The sequence below is a fragment of the Procambarus clarkii genome, chromosome 9 (genome assembly GCF_040958095.1).
Source record: "Procambarus clarkii isolate CNS0578487 chromosome 9, FALCON_Pclarkii_2.0, whole genome shotgun sequence".
Taxonomy (NCBI): domain Eukaryota; kingdom Metazoa; phylum Arthropoda; class Malacostraca; order Decapoda; family Cambaridae; genus Procambarus; species Procambarus clarkii.
In genome coordinates this window covers 15319584-15339494 of record NC_091158.1, presented here as the reverse complement: position 1 = coordinate 15339494, position 19911 = coordinate 15319584, and the positions used below count along the sequence as shown (strand labels likewise).

The window sequence follows — 19911 nt, the reverse complement described above, 5'->3', positions numbered from 1 at the left end:
TACTCACCCTTGGGGACGTAGCCCATGGACGGGACCTTGGAGGGAGAGTCTGGCACGAGGGTCGCTGAGACGTGGCTCCAGTTGTCGGTGTTCCGCCTCATCGTGTCTGCGGGAGAGAGGGAAGAGTGCAGTGAGAGTGCCGTGTCAAGGTGGCTGTGGGAGCGTGTGCGTGCGAAACGGGAACTTGGGGAAAATTGAAACGAGAAGAAAATGTTATAAAACATGATGGCACAATGATTAAATGAGGAATTGCAAGGAGAGAAATAGAATATATCGAGTGGAAGAATGTTTCAAATGTGAAGGATGCAGATGTAACTATGTGAAGTTCTAAGAAGTAATACATAATATGGGGTTACCACCTTCGGTTGTGTTTGTAGGGACCCTCAGCCCTTGCCAGAAAACGCACATCAATGTGATACAATACAATATGCCTTAAACGAAAGAGGTTGAACAAAGACTTGTTCCTCAAACCCACAACGTTCACTGTTTACGCCACGGTAACCCTCCCACTATACACAACGCCTCGTTTGGGCTCAATGGTCTCTTGCTATTTGGATTCCTTTGTGTGAGACGAAACATAAAGGGAAAATGTCTGGTAAACAAGGAGCTGGAGTCCTCGGCTGGTAAACAAAGTGTGATAACGGGAGAAAATATAAGACGATATAATATAATGAAGCAGAATAATATTAAATTAATTATTTTGTAAACAATCATAAGTTCAAATATCGAGAGAGAGAGAGAGAGAGAGAGAGAGAGAGAGAGAGAGAGAGAGAGAGAGAGAGAGAGAGAGAGAGAGAGAGAGAGAGAGAGAGAGAGAGAGAGAGATGAGAGAGAGATTGAGAGAGAGATTGAGAGAGAGATTGAGAGAGAGATGAGAGAGAGAGAGAGAGAGAGAGAGAGAGAGAGAGAGAGAGAGAGAGAGAGAGAGAGAGAGAGAGAGAGAGAGAGAGAGAGAGAGAGAGAGAGAGAGAGAGAGAGAGAGAGAGATATGGCAGTGAGGAAAAATGTTGATAAAAGCAGGAAGATTAGAGGATTAAGCAGAAAAGACTTGAGGCTACAAATGTACAAACGTCATAACAGAATGAGAGGCACAAATTGGGAAGGAAAAATTAGGAGAGGGGAAAATGGAAAATGCGGATTTCAGTATCGCAGCAGGAAAGTGGAGGTGTGAGGCAACACGTGAAGCTGTAAAACAAAAGCTGTAATGAATTAATTCAGTAACGCATGTACAGGAATCTGTGGAAAATCAATAAGAATCTGAGTAAAGAATACAAAAAAATAAGATACAAAAAGAAGAATAACCAGGAGAAATAAGAGAAGAACATGAAGGAATATAGAAGAGGACGATAGAGAGGAAGTGTAATTACGAGGGGAATAAAGGATGGAATAGGCAGGGAAACTTGGAAATGCAAAATGTGTAACAATATTATTTCCATGCAGCGGCCTCGAGGGGTTAGGTGGGTTGCTTGGGTTCGCACGTTTCTGGTAATGCAAAACAGTTGCATTCTTTACGTTGTGATAAATCGAGAGAACGGTGCAGGGTGAGGGCGGAAGAAAAGGGAAGGATCACAGGCTTGCGAGTGGGGGATCTAGAAGACATAAGTGGGTGAAGGGGAATGGTGAGCTGAGACACAGGAGGAGAGTGATTTAGTGCGGAAGAAATGAGAGGTCGGGGGTAGGGAAAATGAAAGAAGAAAGAGAGAAGAAGGGAAGGAAAACATGGAAATAAAGGAGTGAGAGAGAGTTAGGGATGGAAGGGGAATGGTGAGGCTCATGTCATGAGGCTAGTGTGCTGTAATGAGGCTCAGAATAATGTATATTGCTTAGCCATATTCTTTGTCGTACACCTATAGTTCCATCCTTCTCTTTTGATGCTCTCTTACCTGGAATCCAGCTTCCTTATTTTGTATTTACTAAAGTTGAACTCTGGAAACCACTCCTACCCTCCTAACCTAACCTAACCTTCCTATAGTCTATTTATCTTTTTGTAATAATCTTCCGCTCGTGAGGATGCGTTCACTTGATTACCTACATTAATAACATGACTGTGATATAGTATGTATATAGCTGTGACTTTAGTATGCGGGTCCGTTTGTGTATATGTATGAATACAGCAGCAAGACTCAGGAACAAGCAGCAGCATCTTGGTACACAGAACTGTTTCACATCTACCGCTCTCAACTAATCTTAAAAGTTCAGAAACCCCGCGAGAACGCTATAGTATTCAACTCTAGACTATTTGCTGACTGAACATTTGTGATGTGTGTGAGAGAGAGAGAGAGAGAGAGAGAGAGAGAGAGAGAGAGAGAGAGAGAGAGAGAGAGAGAGAGAGAGAGAGAGAGAGAGAGAGAGAGAGAGAGAGAGAGAGAGAGAGAGAGAGAGAGAGAGAGCAAAAAAACTAGTAATATTTATTTTCACATTCAAATCGAAATCCCCAGTGAAAACATTATAATGTTTAGTGATAATGGGTGAAATTTGCCACACTACACCTGAGCAACAGTAACTCTACATTCCTTTTGACCATCCTGGGAGTGTACAATAAGTATTCCTCCAGCGTGGAGAGTCAGTGTAGGATATCAGTGTACAAGCTACTGTACCACTATTTAAATTAAATAGAGCATGCAAAAAGATGCCGTGATTTGAATAACACTTCAAAATTAAATATGTATTCTGCTAACAGACTTTGTGTGAATGTGGGTATGGCTGCGTGCATATGAATGTATATGTGTCTTTGTGTACAGGTATATACATGTTTGGTTAAATATGACAGCATTGCTGGCATTGTTGATCTTATAGTAGAAACTTTCTGTGCTTCTATTTTCTAACTCTCGGGATTAAGAAGAACAATCAAGTTACCAAAGCTCATGGTAAAGAAACTCTAATGATTACTGAAGGGTATATTATCTACAACGTTTCGTTCCACTCTGGAACATCTTCAGGTATGGAATAAAGTACGTACATGTGTGTATGTACACCTTCAGATATGTACCTATGTGTATGTGCCTATTAGCGCACGTCTGTATCTGTGTGTACATGTATCTCAGTGTGTACGCGCATCTGTGTATACATAAATATGCGTGCTTACATGTGTATGAGTGCGCGTGTGAGTGTTCGTGGAGTTAGTGTTTGAGTTTGTCCGCGTGCGCACAGGTGTACGCATGTGCACAGGCGTCCGCGCATGCGTACAAGCTCCTGTAGGTGCTGCTCACCTGGCTCAGTCACTCAGTCTGCTCCTGAACCTCGCCGAGGGAGGTTCAGGAGCAGAATACTCCTTATAGACTGAATATCAAACTATAATTAATATAATTACCTCTACCTTACAAAGCCTGGCATCCAAAACTGTCCCTTCTCTCTCACCCTTTTCCATTCACCTCTTTTTCATCCCTCTTCGATCCTCTCCCCCTTCCTTCTCCCTCACTTCCTCTTCCCCTCCTCACCGTCCCGTGAGGCTGGATACCATTCCTTCATCACTTCCTCACGCCCAGCTTCTTGTCCTCATATCCCTTTCCAAGTGTTATATAATGATAGCGCTTATCATATATTACATTTTAACTTGCCTTCCACTCCCTTTATTATCCAGAAGGGGAGACAATCGTGGTATTTGCTGCTTACATTCTATAAATATGTATTGCATCAGAGCAGTGAAACAGGAAGCAAGACCTGCAGCTGGGGATACAAGTACGACTAATTAGCTAAGTATAACGTATACTCAGTATAACGTATAACACACACTATGTTTGTAGTAGGTACGGTATACATGTCTTGGTATATCTGGCCTCACACTTTGGTTGTATATTCTTGAAGAAAAATATGATATATTGACTCTACATTTTATAAATTTCAACCATTTCCGCATCGTTGAGGAGTGATGAACTCTCATAGACATAAGACTCCAAAATGATGTAATATTCACCTGAAGAATGAGGCTTCCTAGCCTGATAAATGAGTCCCCTTCGCCTGAAGACTCAGACTCCTTCAACTAAGAAATAAGGCTCTCACTCGCCTAAAGAATAAGGCTCTCCCCTTGAGTAAGTAATAAGGTTTGCCCTCGACTAAGGAATAAGGCTCGCCCCATCGTAAAGAATAAGACTTCCTCAACTGGAAATAAGGCTCTCCCTCAAGTAAAGAATTATTATTATTATTATTTATTCACCAAATCTATAATTTCCATTTATGGGTAAATAAATATAATTAACAAAAAATAATTCAATTTGTTACAATAATAAAAAATTATTTGGTAAATAATTAACAAAAAATTAAAGAGAAAAATATATAAATATATATATATTTTTAAATAGATCTATTTTCCATGGAATTGGATGTGGTTGATGAGGGGGGGGGGGGAGCACGACCTCGGCCCGAAACGACTGACTTTAGGCGACCTTTCGGCCAGTCGTTGATCAATACCTGATTGTGGTTACTGAAGTCTGGCTCTCAGGGGGAACGACCGCTGTCAGCCTCTTGATGTTACTGGGCAACGGTTAATGAACGTTTAGGTGACATTAATGTCTTGTCAATGTCTCCAGTGAAAGGAGATCTTGCTCTTGAATATATATATATATATATATATATATATATATATATATATATATATATATATATATATATATATATATATATATATATATATATATATATATATATATCCAAAATTTGTCTCTTTTTGTTTTTAAATCTTTCTCTATTTAATTCTACATCCCTTTCTCTACCATCTTCGTTAACTGTCTGGCCTCTCCTTCACCTTACCTCTCCCACTCTCTCTCTCGGAATGTTTCTCAAACTTTTTTTCTGCTATTTGCATATGCTGGAACCCCAAGGCTTTGTGTGTTTTTTTTACCATGGCATGATATATGTTTAATATATCCTCAATCTGTACTTGAACATTTCTTATGGAAAGATAAGAAGTGTTGAGAGAATATGATTGCTGTGATTGATAATTATGATAGTAAACACTGTCTTTTAAATAGGTAAATTAAAACTCTCTTCTGTATAGAGTTTGGGAACTCTCTCTATATAGTCTTGTTATAGTTTCGTTATATTTCGTCTATGTAAGATCACAGTTATTATCATATACAAATCGCATGATATACAACTAGCCTCATATACGTGTTGTATATGTTCTCGGTGTGACATATACACCACATACAGGTGGTCTATGATCTTGGTGTCTCAAACCACCTCACACCTCATACAGGATGTATACGTCTTCAGGGTCACAAACATACCTCATAAAAGCTTAATACGCTCTCGGTCTTACACGTTTCATACAGAATGTATACGCTCTCGTTCTTACATACACGTTTCACACAGGTTGTATACGCTCTCGGTGTCTCATACACGGCCTGTTTGGTGCAGCTTTAGGGACTGTGTACACAGCTCAGGGTTCACCAGTGCCGCCCACACGCCTAAACCCAGTCCCAGACCTTTCCAGCAGCTATACAAATAAAGCACTGTACAGTCTGTGTATGTTCTACGTGTCTCTAAAATATTTGAACTTTTTACGCTATTTTGGTGTATTTTTTAAATCATTAGTGAGAAGACCAGATAGTGATTTCTCTCCTGGTGCAATTGCGCCACCACATATTTCCCTCACCTCTCTCTCTCTCTCTCTCTCTCTCTCTCTCTCTCTCTCTCTCTCTCTCTCTCTCTCTCTCTCTCTCTCTCTCTCTCTCTCTCTCTCTCTCTCTCTCTCTCTCTCTCTCTCTCACCATCCTCCACTGTCAGCTCCACACTCCACCTCCGCCAACTTAGCTCTTGCAAACTATTATCAACTTTTGCTGCCAACACAAATATGCCGAGAAGATTTGGTGCATTGTTGACGAAGGACGAAGCTGAGAGAGGAGATGGGAGAGAGATAAGTGATAAGAACAGAGGAGACAGAACGGTGATAAGAACAGAAGAAACAACGGTGATAAGAACAGAAGAGACAGAACAGTGATAAGAACAGAAGAGACAGAACGGTGATAAGAACAGAAGAGACAGACCGGTGATAAGAACAGAAGAGACAGAACGGTGATAAGAACAGAAGAGACAGAACGGTGATAAGAACAGAAGAGACAGAACGGTGATAAGAACAGAAGAGACAGAACGGTGATAAGAACAGAAGAGACAGAACGGTGATAAGAACAGAAGAGATAGAAGATATATCAACAAAGAAGAGAAATAGACAGAGAAAGGATACTAAAAAAATAAAACAGTTATACAAGAGATAAGGAAAAAACGGACGAGAATGAGACAAAAGGAAAGGAAAGAATACACAGAAGAGAGAAGAACTAGAGATTAAAATACATAAGAACTACACAGAAAAAACAAAATATGGAAAAAATGAAGATAAAAATGGGACAGAAGAGAGTAAAATAAACAAAAGTAACCTAGTAAGAAAATACAATAAAAAAGACAAGGAGAAATAGAGACTGAAGATAAATAAAGCAGAAACAATAGACAAAAAACAGATATATATATATATATATATATATATATATATATATATATATATATATATATATATATATATATATATATATATATATATATATATATATATATATATATATATATATATATATATATATATATATATATATATATTATATGCCTTGTCTGTGCAAGGCAGGAGGCCAGAGGCTTGGGGCTAGCCTCACCCAACTTACAAGGGGAATGGTCTGAGGCACAGGACGAACATAGGCTGCTCGGGGTCGGTCTTACTGATCCTATTAAAAGGGGGTAAGGGAGGAAGAGAGGGGAGGGAGGAAATTGGGGATAAAACAATGAAAGAAAGAATATAATATTCAAAGAGAGCAGGAATGATTACAAAAAGGTTCATAATAATAATACACGAGATATTACATCAAGAGATAACAATACATTCACTATAGACAGAGAGAAATGATCAAGAGGAAGAAACAAGTAATTAGGAAGAACTGGAGAAACAACCTGGAAAATGAATGAGAACGGAGCTAACAACGAAGATGGAACCCCAGGAAATACCATTGTAGTTTGAACCGCAAAAGCGAGTATAAGAAATAAATAAGTAAAAGCAATAATATCTAAATCACATACAGAGGCTACCTAAACAACAATGGATACATAAACAATAAATTAATTCATAAACAATAAATGGATACATAAATAACAATGGATAACAAGCCTCCTCAGCGGGACTGGACAATAATTGGGAAAGGAATGATGTGAAAAATAAAGATAAAAAAAAAAAGATACACGGTGAAGGGATGCACAAAGCCTCAATACACGAGGCGGAGAACACGAAGTGTGATCACAATGTTGAGAATTACTGAGATGAGAAGAATTATCAGGAGAGAGAGTGGTCAGGCAGTGTGACTAGCGCGGGGATGGGGGTATGAGGACAGGGATAGGAGGAGGGATACGAGCCCCGGAGGGAAGGAACGACCAGTCCAGGTGATTGGGCTACCAAGATGAAGGTTTGACGTTACTTGTAGAACGGGTAAAAACGCGTCAAACTCTGACAGGTGGGAACGTTGTCTATCTATCAGTTAAAGACAACTGTTATCTTGGTGATTATCTAGGCACACAACACACACATAAACCATATTAACTTACATCACATTCCTTCACTTAAACATCGCCATAAATTTCCTTCATCCACATCATTCATTTTGTTTTCTACGCTCACCCATACATTATTAATTTCCGTCCATAATAAACTTCCGTATGATTCCTTCCGTTGGTCATTTCCTTCCATGTTCCCTTATCCACCGTTCGCTTCCTGGCGTTTCTTACCTCTTCCCCTCACCCAAGAATTTCCATCTCTCGCCCAGTGTGGTGACGCGCCCTCCACTCTCGCCCAGTGTGGTGACGCGCCCTCCACTCTCGCCCAGTGTGGTGACGCGCCCTCCACTCTCGCCCAGTGTGGTGACGCGCCCTCCACTCTCGCCCAGTGTGGTGACGCGCCCTCCACTCTCGCCCAGTGTGGTGACGCGCCCTCCACTCTCCGCCTGTCTTAATAACCGCGGGTTTATGCCCCTCCTCAGGAAACAATAAATTCCCGCCAGCCTCCCGGACTCTCCACACTACACATATCCTTTACCAATTTCGTAAGTCAATGTCGGCAGTAACGGTCATTACAGTTCTAATTATAACGTCCCCTCGCGCACGCACACACACACACACTCAGCCGGTGGTTGAGTGGACAGAATGCTGGACGCGTGATCCTGTGGTCCTGGGTTCGATCCCCGGCGATGGCGGAAAGAAATGGGCAGGGTTTCTTTCACCCAGATGTTCATGTTACCTAGCAGTAAATAGGTACCTGGGAGTTAGACAGCTGCTACCTGTGTGTGTGTGTGTGTGTGTGTGTGTGTGTGTGTGTGTGTGTGTGTGTGTGTGTGTGTGTGTGTGTGTGTGTGTGTGTGTGTGTGTGTGTGTGTGTGTGTGTGTGTGTGTGAGAGATAAAACGTTGATTAACAGTTGAGAGGCGAGCCCAAAGAGCCAGAGCTCAACATTCCCCCTCGCAAGCACAACTAGGTGAGCACATACTCAAAAAAAGAAGTTTGGAAAATGACCAATGTTGTGTCAATATATAAGACTGGAGAAAAACAAGAGCCATTGAACAACAAACCGGTGTCAAACCGATCGTGTGAGTAAGTTACACTCACACGTAACTCCTATGTAAACTCGAGGAACGGGGGAACGTGCTAAGTTGAGTGAAGGAGCACCTTTGAGGAAGGAGACAAAGGCACACAGCGAGACGAGAGTATTATAATGGACTAAAGCAATATGTGACATACTACACGGGTCTCTACTACGGCTCATCCTCCTTCTTAATATATGCAAATGACCTAACAGATAAAATAAAGTTAATTTATATGAATGTTTGCTAATGATGCAAAAGTAATTAGAGGAATTAAAACGCAGGAGGATAGCAAAACACTACAAAATGAACCAGACAATCCAGAGATGATCTGAGTTGTTGATTCTGCCCTTCAACACTTGTGGACTTTAAGCTTAAGAGAATATACAGAGAGGTAAGACAACCTCGAGTACAGTATTGAATTAATACACTCAATACAACCTCCAATTTCAGGAAAAGAGAAAGGCTTAGGCGTAAACATAAACCCAACTCTAACATGAGAGGCAAACATAAACACAATAACGTAAGCAGCATATGCCAACTGACCAACGTCTGGATACCCGCCAGGAACTTGCTTGTATAACGGACCCTTCCGAAGGCTATTAACAACGTGTATGAAACCCTCTCTTTGAGTATGCTAATTTAAAAATATCCAAATATATGCAACAAGGCTCATAAACGAGTCTTGTTGCTAAATGCACATATGTGCATATACCAGCGACCACGAGGTGTTGGGACGCCCACACCCACCCACAACCTGCGACCACCAGTACATGAAATACATGAAATGTATTAGATGAGGAGGTTGTCAAGGCCAATTCGATATATAATTTTAATGTAAATATGATAAAAACGAACGAAAAAAAAGAGTCATTGCAGTGAACAACGAATGGTCGAAAGACTCTTGATTTTGAAAATACAGATGAATGAGTACAAACATAAATATATAACACACATACATATACGTGACTCTGAGCAACGTATCCGGTTTTAGCACCTTCCACTAGGCCTAAACCCTAACGTAAGTAACAGAGCCACACTACACCTCCGCCCTACTCTCCACACCACATCAACAAGTCATGTGGTAAACAATCATAAACATCAATCATCAAATATACACCGCTACTCATCCTAAGGTCACACTCAACCAGTTCCCTGATCGCTCTTGCTTTTTTCTGATATCTGAGCAAACTTATAATGTCTCAGATGTTTGGTCTAAGGTCGCTTCCTTTTAGTAATTAATAAGACATGTTTTATACGAGAGATTTAAACGATCAGTGTGGGAATGTGATATTAGCACTGGGTTTATATAGGGCATGATTGATGCATGTTGTGAGGTATGATAAGGCAGGGAAGCACTACTTCCCCAGTCTGTTGTGTGCTTACGTGTAGCGGTGGGGCTTCTCTCTCTCTCTCCCTCTCCCCCCTCTCTCTCTCTCTCCCTCTCCCCCCCCTCTCTCTCTCTCTCCCTCTCCCCCCTCTCTCTCTCTCTCTCCCTCTCCCCCCTCTCTCTATCTCTCTCTCTCTCTCCCTCTTCCCCCCTCTCTCTCTTCCCCTCTCTCTCTCTCTCTATCTCTCTCTCTCCCCACACATTCCTAGGATGCACCCGTAGCAGCTGTCTCCCAGGTTCCTATTTACTGTTAAGTGAACAGGGTCATCAGTAAAAGAAAACGCTCGTTTGTTTTGCCTCGGCCGGGAAATGAACCCGGTCTCTTAGGACTACGAACCCCGAACGCTGTCCGCTTGACCCCGAGGCCCTCTAGCGTGCGTGTGTGTAATATTCGTGTTGTCTCTTACCTTCACAAAAATAAACAGAAATAATGTAGACAAAAACACTGCAACACGTACCTGTGTTGTCGCCCGGTGGGATATCCGAGGGTTGAGGAAAGAGGACCCGCAGGAGGACCCGCAGGAGGACCCGCAGGAGGACCCGCAGGAGGACCCGCAGGAGGACCCGCAGGAATAGCAGAAGGGTGTCCCGGGGGGGGTCCCACCTCCTGGGACGGTTTCAGGACTGTGGGGATTGTCCCGGGATCAAGAGGAGCACATTTGGGCGCTCTTCTGGACGTTCTGATGCAGACTTCGATGCTCCCAATAGTCACTGACCTTAAAAATATATAGATATTTCCACTCTATTATCCACCTTTCGCACACTTTCGCCTTCGTTTGCTGCTCTATATTCCTTTTATTATCACACTTATCACTTATTTCCTGGTTATTTTATTGAATTGAATTTGCCTTTTCATTTATTCCAGGCTATTTCTTAATATATTTATTCTTAATTATTTTCTGAGAACTTACACGATACTTGTAAATGAGGTAATGAGGGTTGTGAGTGAGAGGAGAGACTGTGCTCTCATCTGGTAAGGTATGTCCGCGTTCATAATACTAACTTGTCTAGTACTACTGGCCAAGAGTCAGCCTCGACGCCTGGGGGGAAGTAAACTCAACTCTTGTCCACGGAAACGCTCGCCTTTTTACATAACGCTTCCCAACCTGTTTATATTTTTGGTATTGTTATTTTCCACTTGTGCCAAACAAACACTTAATAACACGTTGTTCTTAAAACACCTCTACCGCCAATGTCTGAGAAGTTCAGCTTCTTGACTTGTGAAGAGTCGCAAGCAGCACACTAACTCCACTTTTCCCTGGCCCTGTGGCTGGTGCCCATGGCCCCTTGGGCATGGGGGGCGGTCTACGGTAACTCGGGCATCTGGACTGAACGGTGCGGGCTCGAGCGTCAGTATCAGCAGTCTGTAGGTAAACTAACTTGACGGAGCGCGTGTTGACTCTAGTGCATAATTAGAGGTAAATATTTATATGTGGGCTCTGCTACTTGCTTCCTCGGTATAATACATACACGCACGTGATAGGTATATATATAGTTCCTCCAGACTAAGTCTAGCCTATTGCCAAATGATCTTCACAGCAATAAGAACAGGTTATTTTCAGTTAACAGCCCTTAACAATTAAAATAAGCTTCTGGCAGGTGTAATAAGCAAGTTCTGATGATCCTGGAAACTAATTATCAGCATCTGTAAAAGCGAATGATTAGATTTTGAATGACCCTAATTTTATTTTATGATCATCACAGGTAAATTAACAGCAAATGAAGGTAATTTTTGTCAAATGCTATAATAAGCTTAATACCTTAGTTTTCTCCCCAGCAACAATATGGATGAAGAGTGGCATAGACCACATAAATATATTCCGAGGCAATCATCTTACAGTATCTAAGAACATGAGAATTAAGGAAACTACCCATAATACGCAGCTGCTCTTAATATCAACCAAACTCATTCACACGTCTAACTTCCTTTAATACAACCCAAGTGATCTCAGTCCGAGTCGTAGCAAAACGCATTCAAGGAAACACATTCCACTATGACAGTCTTGGCTGACAGCAGGTGCAGGAGGGCCCCTGCTGGCTGTGTGGGGCCCCTGCCGGCTGTGTGGGGCCCTGCCGGCTGTGTGGGCCCCTGCCGGCTGTGTGGGGCCCCTGCCGGCTGTGTGGGCCCCCTGCCGGCTGTGTGGGCCCCTGCCGGCTGCGTGGGGCCCCTGCCGGCTGTGTGGGGCCCCTGCCGGCTGTTTGGGGCCCCTGCCCTCTGTGTGTACCTCTGCCGGCTGTGTGGGGTCCCTGCCGGCTGTGTGGGGCCCCTGCCGGCTGCGTGGGGCCCCTGCCGGCTGTGTGGGGCCCTTGCCGGCTGTTTGGGGCCCCTGCCCTCTGTGTGTACCTCTGCCGGCTGTGTGGGGTCCCTGCCGGCTGTGTGGGGCCCCTGCCGGCTGTGTGGGCCCCCTGCCGGCTGTGTGGGCCCCTGCCGGCTGCGTGGGGCCCCTGCCGGCTGTGTGGGGCCCCTGCCGGCTGTTTGGGGCCCCTGCCCTCTGTGTGTACCTCTGCCGGCTGTGTGGGGTCCCTGCCGGCTGTGTGGGGCCCCTGCCGGCTGTGTGGGGCCCCTGCCGGCTGTGTGGGGCCCCTGCCGGCTACCTGGGCCCGGAGGCCTTCCCTCCTCGAGGCCCTCACCACCTGTGCTTAAGACTAATCCGGAGTACTTGAGCCATTTTTCAGAGAGACGCCACCCGCCCTCCTGTTTAGATAGTACGTATAGTAACCATGTGGACCATCCTATGTATACTGACGTGATCGACAATTAGAAAGTAGGACTGGATACTATTGAATTTGAACAAACCGGATAAAGTATTTATGTTGCTAATAAAAACTAACCTAACCTAACCATCCTAGGCCTAATGCACGCTTTCTGGGGCCTAATATAGTACATATATGTGTCGGACTGTGAAGTCAATAGTATCAAACTCTACTATCCAATTGTCCATAACTTCTATATATGTACAATGGTCTACATAGTTACAAAACGTACTATATAGACAGGGCTCAGGAGCGTCTAGGAGCGCCTAGGAGCACCCAGGAGCGCCCAGGAGCACCTAGGAATGTCTAGGAGCACCTAGGAACGCCCAGGAGCACCCAGGAGCGCCTAGAAGCGTCTAGGAGCACCTAGGAGCGCCTAGAAGCATCTAGGAGCACCTAAGAGCGCCTAAAAAAGCCCAGGAGCACCCCAAGAGTGTGTTGGCTGCACCCCAATTCAGACCGCTTGCACCAGCTCCCACACCTTCAAAAGTCTCTCAGATAAATGGTGTCGCTTCTGAAGGAATGCCGCAAAGTGCTCGGGAATGGTTAACTACTTACACAACCAGACCTGCTGATGGAGGTCCATCTCGGGACGCTCCTCACAGATCAACACCATCCTCGTGCAATATGTTCCAAAACTTCCTTTATATATATATACCAAACTAATATCTGATTTTGTCCACCATTTTCTGATAAAAATGATCATTTAATAATATACTGCAACAGATATACTAAAATTAAATTCAAATTAATAAAATAGGCCTAAATAGGCCTGTTAGTTCCGTGAGAGACCAAGTGAAATTTGGCATTTTAATGCTTGGTTAAAGCGCATAATATTAATGACTGCAGCCGTAATTACTAAAACATTTTGCTTTATGTATACGAAACAAGAGTGGAAGGTCTTATGACCCGTGACCTCTGAACTGGTTAATCTTCCTCTCCTCCGTTGCCAAGGAAACAGCTTAGCAACTCCAAAAACTATCAAGCTGACACTCAGAAACTCATTCAATCGAGTCTCGAAACAGATGCGAGAGCTTAGCTTCCAGCTTCGTGTCGATAAGAACCCTCAGCGAATACTTGGCTAACACAAGCTCACATTATGGGTGACAAACTTCGAATAGCCAAGAATAACTCTGGAGAACTTAGCAGCAAGATGTCACAAGACACTAGAGGACAGGAGAATACGTATCTCTCTTTTTCTCATATATATATATATATATATATATATATATATATATATATATATATATATATATATATATATATATATATACATATATACATATATTATACCCTCACAGACTTACAATAACTCACTAAATTCTGTGGAATCTATAACCATCGCTCAAAACACCGGCTTCGTCAATTAACACACACACACACCACTGACACCAGCCACCACTGACACCAGCCACCACTGATACCAGCCACCACTGACACCAGCCACCACCGCTGATACCAGCCACCACTGACACCAGCCACCACCACTGATACCAGCCACCACTGACACCAGCCACCACCACTGATACCAGCCACCACTGACACCAGACACCACTGACACCAGCCATCACTGACACCAGCCACCACTGACACCAGCCACCACTGACACCAGCCACCACTGACACCAACCACCACTGACACCAGCCACCACTGATACCAGCCACCACTGACACCAGCCACCACCACTGATACCAGCCACCACTGACACCAGCCACCACCACTGATACCAGCCACCACTGACACCAGCCACCACTGACACCAGCCACCACTGACACCAGCCACCACTGACACCAGACACCACTGACACCAGCCACCACTGACACCAGCCACCACTGACACCAGCCACCACTGACACCAGCCACCCCTGACACCAGCCACCACTGACACCAGCCACCACTGACACCAGCCACCACTGACACCAGCCACCACTGACACCAGCCACCACTGACACCAGCCACCACTGACACCAGCCACCACTGACACCAGACACCACTGACACCAGTCACCACTGACACCAGACACCACTGACACCAGCCACCACTGACACCAGCCACCACTGACACCAGCCACCACTGACACCAGCCACCCCTGACACCAGCCACCACTGACACCAGCCACCACTGACACCAGCCACCACTGACACCAGCCACCACTGACACCAGCCACCCCTGACACCAGCCACCACTGACACCAGCCACCACTGACACCAGCCACCCCTGACACCAGCCACCACTGATACCAGTCACCACTGACACCAGCCACCACTGACACCAGCCACCACTGACACCAGCCACCACTGACACCAGCCACCACTGACACCAGCCACCACTGACACCAGCCACCACTGACACCAGGCCGCCCTCGACAGCCTTACACAACTTCCAACAGTTCTTGTAATGAGTTCTTGACCGAGAATTTTGAGGCTCGCTGAGCATGCAGGATTTATTAAGCATATTTTAACTTTAGTTTTGTTTTGCTAATGTTAATAGGTTGAGGGTCTCGATCCCGACACTACGAGTCTCCCACACTCACCCCATGGTCCGGGTCACTCACCCCATGGTCCGGGTTAGTCACCCCATGGTCCGGGTTAGTCACCCCATGGTCCGGGTCACTCACCCCATGGTCCGGGTTAGTCACCCCATGGTCCAGGTTAGTCACCCCATGGTCCGGGTCACTCACCCCATGGTCCGGGTTAGTCACCCCATGGTCCGGGTTAGTCACCCCATGGTCCGGGTTAGTCACCCCATGGTCCGGGTTAGTCACCCCATGGTCCGGGTTAGTCACCCCATGGTCCGGGTTAGTCACTCACCCCGTGGTCCGGGTTAGTCACTCACCCCGTGGTCTGGGTTAGTCACTAACCCCATGGTCCGGGTTAGTCACTCACCCCATGGTCCGGGTTAGTCACTCACCCCATGGTCCGGGTTAGTCACTCACCCCATGGTCCGGGTTAGTCACTCACCCCATGGTCCGGGTTAGTCACTCACCCCATGGTCCGGGTTAGTCACTCACCCCATGGTCCGGGTTAGTCACTCACCCCATGGTCCGGGTTAGTCACTCACCCCATGGTCCGGGTTAGTCACTCACCCCATGGTCCGGGTTAGTCACCCCATGGTCCGGGTTAGTCACTCACCCCATGGTCCGGGTTAGTCACTCACCCCATGGTCCGGGTTAGTCACTCACCCCATGGTCCGGGTTAGTCACTCACCCCATTGTCCGGGTTAGTCACTCACCTCATGGTCTGGGTTAGTCACTCACCCCATGGTCTGGGTTAGTCACTCACCCCATGGTCCGGGTTAGTCACTCACCCCATGGTCCGGGTTAGTCACTCACCCCATGGTCCGGGTTAGTCACTCACCTCATGGTCTGGGTTAGTCACTCACCCCATGGTCTGGGTTAGTCACTCACCCCATGGTCCGGGTTAGTCACTCACCCCATGGTCCGGGTTAGTCACTCACCCCATGGTCCGGGTTAGTCACTCACCCCATGGTCCGGGTTAGTCACCCCATGGTCCGGGTTAGTCACTTACCCCATGGTCCGGGTTAGTCACTCACCCCATGGTCCGGGTTAGTCACTCACCCCGTGGTCCGGGTTAGTCACTCACCCCATGGTCCGGGTTAGTCACTCACCCCGTGGTCCGGGTTAGTCACTTACCCCATGGTCCGGGTTAGTCACCCCATGGTCCGGGTTAGTCACTTACCCCATGGTCCGGGTTAGTCACTCACCCCATGGTCCGGGTTAGTCACTCACCCCGTGGTCCGGGTTAGTCACTCACCCCATGGTCCGGGTTAGTCACCCCGTGGTCCGGGTTAGTCACTCACCCCATGGTCCGGGTTAGTCACTCACCCATGGTCCGGGTTAGTCACTCACCCCATGGTCCGGGTTAGTCACTCACCCCATGGTCCGGGTTAGTCACTCACCCCGTGGTCCGGGTTAGTCACTCACCCCATGGTCCGGGTTAGTCACTCACCCCATGGTCCGGGTTAGTCACTCACCCCATGGTCCGGGTTAGTCACTCACCCCATGGTCCGGGTTAGTCACTCACCCCATGGTCCGGGTTAGTCACTCACCCCATGGTCCGGGTTAGTCACTCACCCCATGGTCCGGGTTAGTCACTCACCCCATGGTCCGGGTTAGTCACTCACCCCGTGGTCCGGGTTAGTCACTCACCCCATGGTCCGGGTTAGTCACTCACCCCATGGTCCGGGTTAGTCACTCACCCCATGGTCCGGGTTAGTCACTCACCCCATGGTCCGGGTTAGTCACTCACCCCATGGTCCGGGTTAGTCACTCACCCCATGGTCCGGGTTAGTCACTCACCCCATGGTCCGGGTTAGTCACTCACCCCATGGTCCGGGTTAGTCACTCACCCCATGGTCCGGGTTAGTCACTCACCCCATGGTCCGGGTTAGTCACTCACCCCATGGTCCGGGTTAGTCACTCACCCCATGGTCCGGGTTAGTCACTCACCCCATGGTCCGGGTTAGTCACTCACCCCATGGTCCGGGTTAGTCACTCACCCCATGGTCCGGGTTAGTCACTCACCCCATGGTCCGGGTTAGTCACTCACCCCATGGTCCGGGTTAGTCACTCACCCCATGGTCCGGGTTAGTCACTCACCCCCGTGGTCCGGGTTAGTCACTCACCCCATGGTCCGGGTTAGTCACTCACCCCATGGTCCGGGTTAGTCACTCACCCCATGGTCCGGGTTAGTCACTCACCCCATGGTCCGGGTTAGTCACTCACCCCGTGGTCCGGGTTAGTCACTCACCCCATGGTCCGGGTTAGTCACTCACCCCATGGTCCGGGTTAGTCACTCACCCCATGGTCCGGGTTAGTCACTCACCCCATGGTCCGGGTTAGTCACTCACCCCGTGGTCCGGGTTAGTCACTCACCCCATGGTCCGGGTTAGTCACTCACCCCATGGTCCGGGTTAGTCACTCACCCCATGGTCCGGGTTAGTCACTCACCCCGTGGTCCGGGTTAGTCACTCACCCCGTGGTCCGGGTTAGTCACTCACCCCATGGTCCGGGTTAGTCACTCACCCCATGGTCCGGGTTAGTCACTCACCCCATGGTCCGGGTTAGTCACTCACCCCGTGGTCCGGGTTAGTCACTCACCCCATGGTCCGGGTTAGTCACTCACCCCATGGTCCGGGTTAGTCACTCACCCCATGGTCCGGGTTAGTCACTCACCCCATGGTCCGGGTTAGTCACTCACCCCATGGTCCGGGTTAGTCACTCACCCCATGGTCCGGGTTAGTCACTCACCCCGTGGTCCGGGTTAGTCACTCACCCCATGGTCCGGGTTAGTCACTCACCCCATGGTCCGGGTTAGTCACTCACCCCGTGGTCCGGGTTAGTCATTCACCCCATGGTCCGGGTCACTCACCCCGTGGTCCGGGTTAGTCACTCACCTCATGGTCCGGGTTAGTCACTCACCCCGTGGTCCGGGTTAGTCACTCACCCCATGGTCTGGGTCACTCACCCCATGGTCCGGGTTAGTCACTCACCCCATGGTCCGGGTTAGTCACTCACCCCGTGGTCCGGGTTAGTCACTCACCCCGTGGTCCGGGTTAGTCACTCACCCCATGGTCCGGGTTAGTCACTCACCCCATGGTCCGGGTTAGTCACTCACCCCATGGTCTGGGTTAGTCACTCACCCCATGGTCCGGGTTAGTCACTCACCCCATGGTCTGGGTTAGTCACTCACCCCATGGTCTGGGTCACTCACCCCATGGTCCGGGTTAGTCACTCACCCCGTGGTCCGGGTTAGTCACTCACCCCGTGGTCCGGGTTAGTCACTCACCCCGTGGTCCGGGTTAGTCACTCACCCCATGGTCCGGGTTAGTCACTCACCCCATGGTCCGGGTTAGTCACTCACCCCATGGTCTGGGTTAGTCACTCACCCCATGGTCCGGGTTAGTCACTCACCCCATGGTCCGGGTTAGTCACTCACCCCATGGTCCGGGTTAGTCACTCACCCCATGGTCCGGGTTAGTCACTCACCCCATGGTCCGGGTTAGTCACTCACCCCGTGGTCCGGGTTAGTCACTCACCCCGTGGTCCGGGTTAGTCACTCACCCCGTGGTCCGGGTTAGTCACTCACCCCGTGGTCCGGGTTAGTCACTCACCCCATGGTCCGGGTTAGTCACTCACCCCATGGTCCGGGTTAGTCACTCACCCCATGGTCTGGGTTAGTCACTCACCCCATGGTCCGGGTTAGTCACTCACCCCATGGTCCGGGTTAGTCACTCACCCCATGGTCCGGGTTAGTCACTCACCCCGTGGTCCGGGTTAAAGTCTCACATACTTCTAACAACTGTTCTCTTATACACATGCGGCTTTTTTATGCTAAATTACCATTAGTGATATCAAGAAAAATAAATCTATATATTATATTTCCGTTGCAGAAATGTGATCATGAGAACTGGACTGTAGTTTCTGTGTCCGGAAGCTTATTCCACAGAATGTTTTGGGTCGCTATATACTGGTAGTGTTTTCTGATATCTTTCGACGGAGAATGTTAACCTTTAAACTGCTCCAATCGCTATCAGCTATTGTCTTCGGTGCTGCAACAGCCAAATGCTATTTTTCGCATTTTATTGGACAACTATTTACAGTCAGCCAAGCGTCGATGTAGTACTCTTAAGTTAGCCTCGTTAACATGGAGGAGTTGTGGGGTCGATGTTTACCTTGGTGCGGACGCTGAGGCAACTGTGAACGTCATCAGCCTGGAAAGATAGAGAAGGTATATTAGACAAGTGTTTATTTATGTGCGAGTATTTCCCCCTCCAACTTCTTAACTAAATGTTCGGTTATTTTCCTCCTGGTCGACACTTTCTCCCAGGAATATTTTGTTGTTATGTTTAATATTGTCAGCCAGATGGTCGTCAGCGGAGTTACTGCGTGACGAGGGAAGGTTATCTTGAGATGATTTCGGGGCTTTAGTGTCCCAGCGGCCCGGTCCTCGACCAGGCCTCCACCCCCAGGAAGCAGACCGTGACAGCTGACTAACACCCAGGTACCTATTTTACTGGCCGACCGGCTCCCCTTACGACATTCCCTTACGTCAGGGAATATGACACCTTCAGGATGGGTATATACACAACAACACTAGAGTAGCATGATAATGACCTCCCTGGTGTTTGAGGTGCAAGAGAAA

At 47.2% G+C, this 19911-nt stretch overlaps 1 protein-coding gene and 1 long non-coding RNA gene across 2 annotated transcripts in view; both read right to left on the bottom strand.

Moving 5' to 3' along the window:
- The window catches only part of Dscam1 (Down syndrome cell adhesion molecule 1), a 659150-nt gene that overhangs the window by 149984 nt on the left and 489255 nt on the right, over positions 1–19911 (bottom strand). The window lies entirely within an intron of this gene.
- Positions 6–19911, bottom strand: part of LOC138362940 (uncharacterized) — a 206355-nt gene continuing 186449 nt past the window's right edge. The window contains exons 2-3 of the long non-coding RNA XR_011227924.1: positions 10454–11640; positions 6–106 (exon numbers count right to left, since the gene is read on the bottom strand). This is a non-coding gene — a long non-coding RNA (uncharacterized lncRNA). The remainder of the gene's footprint in view (positions 107–10453; positions 11641–19911) is intronic.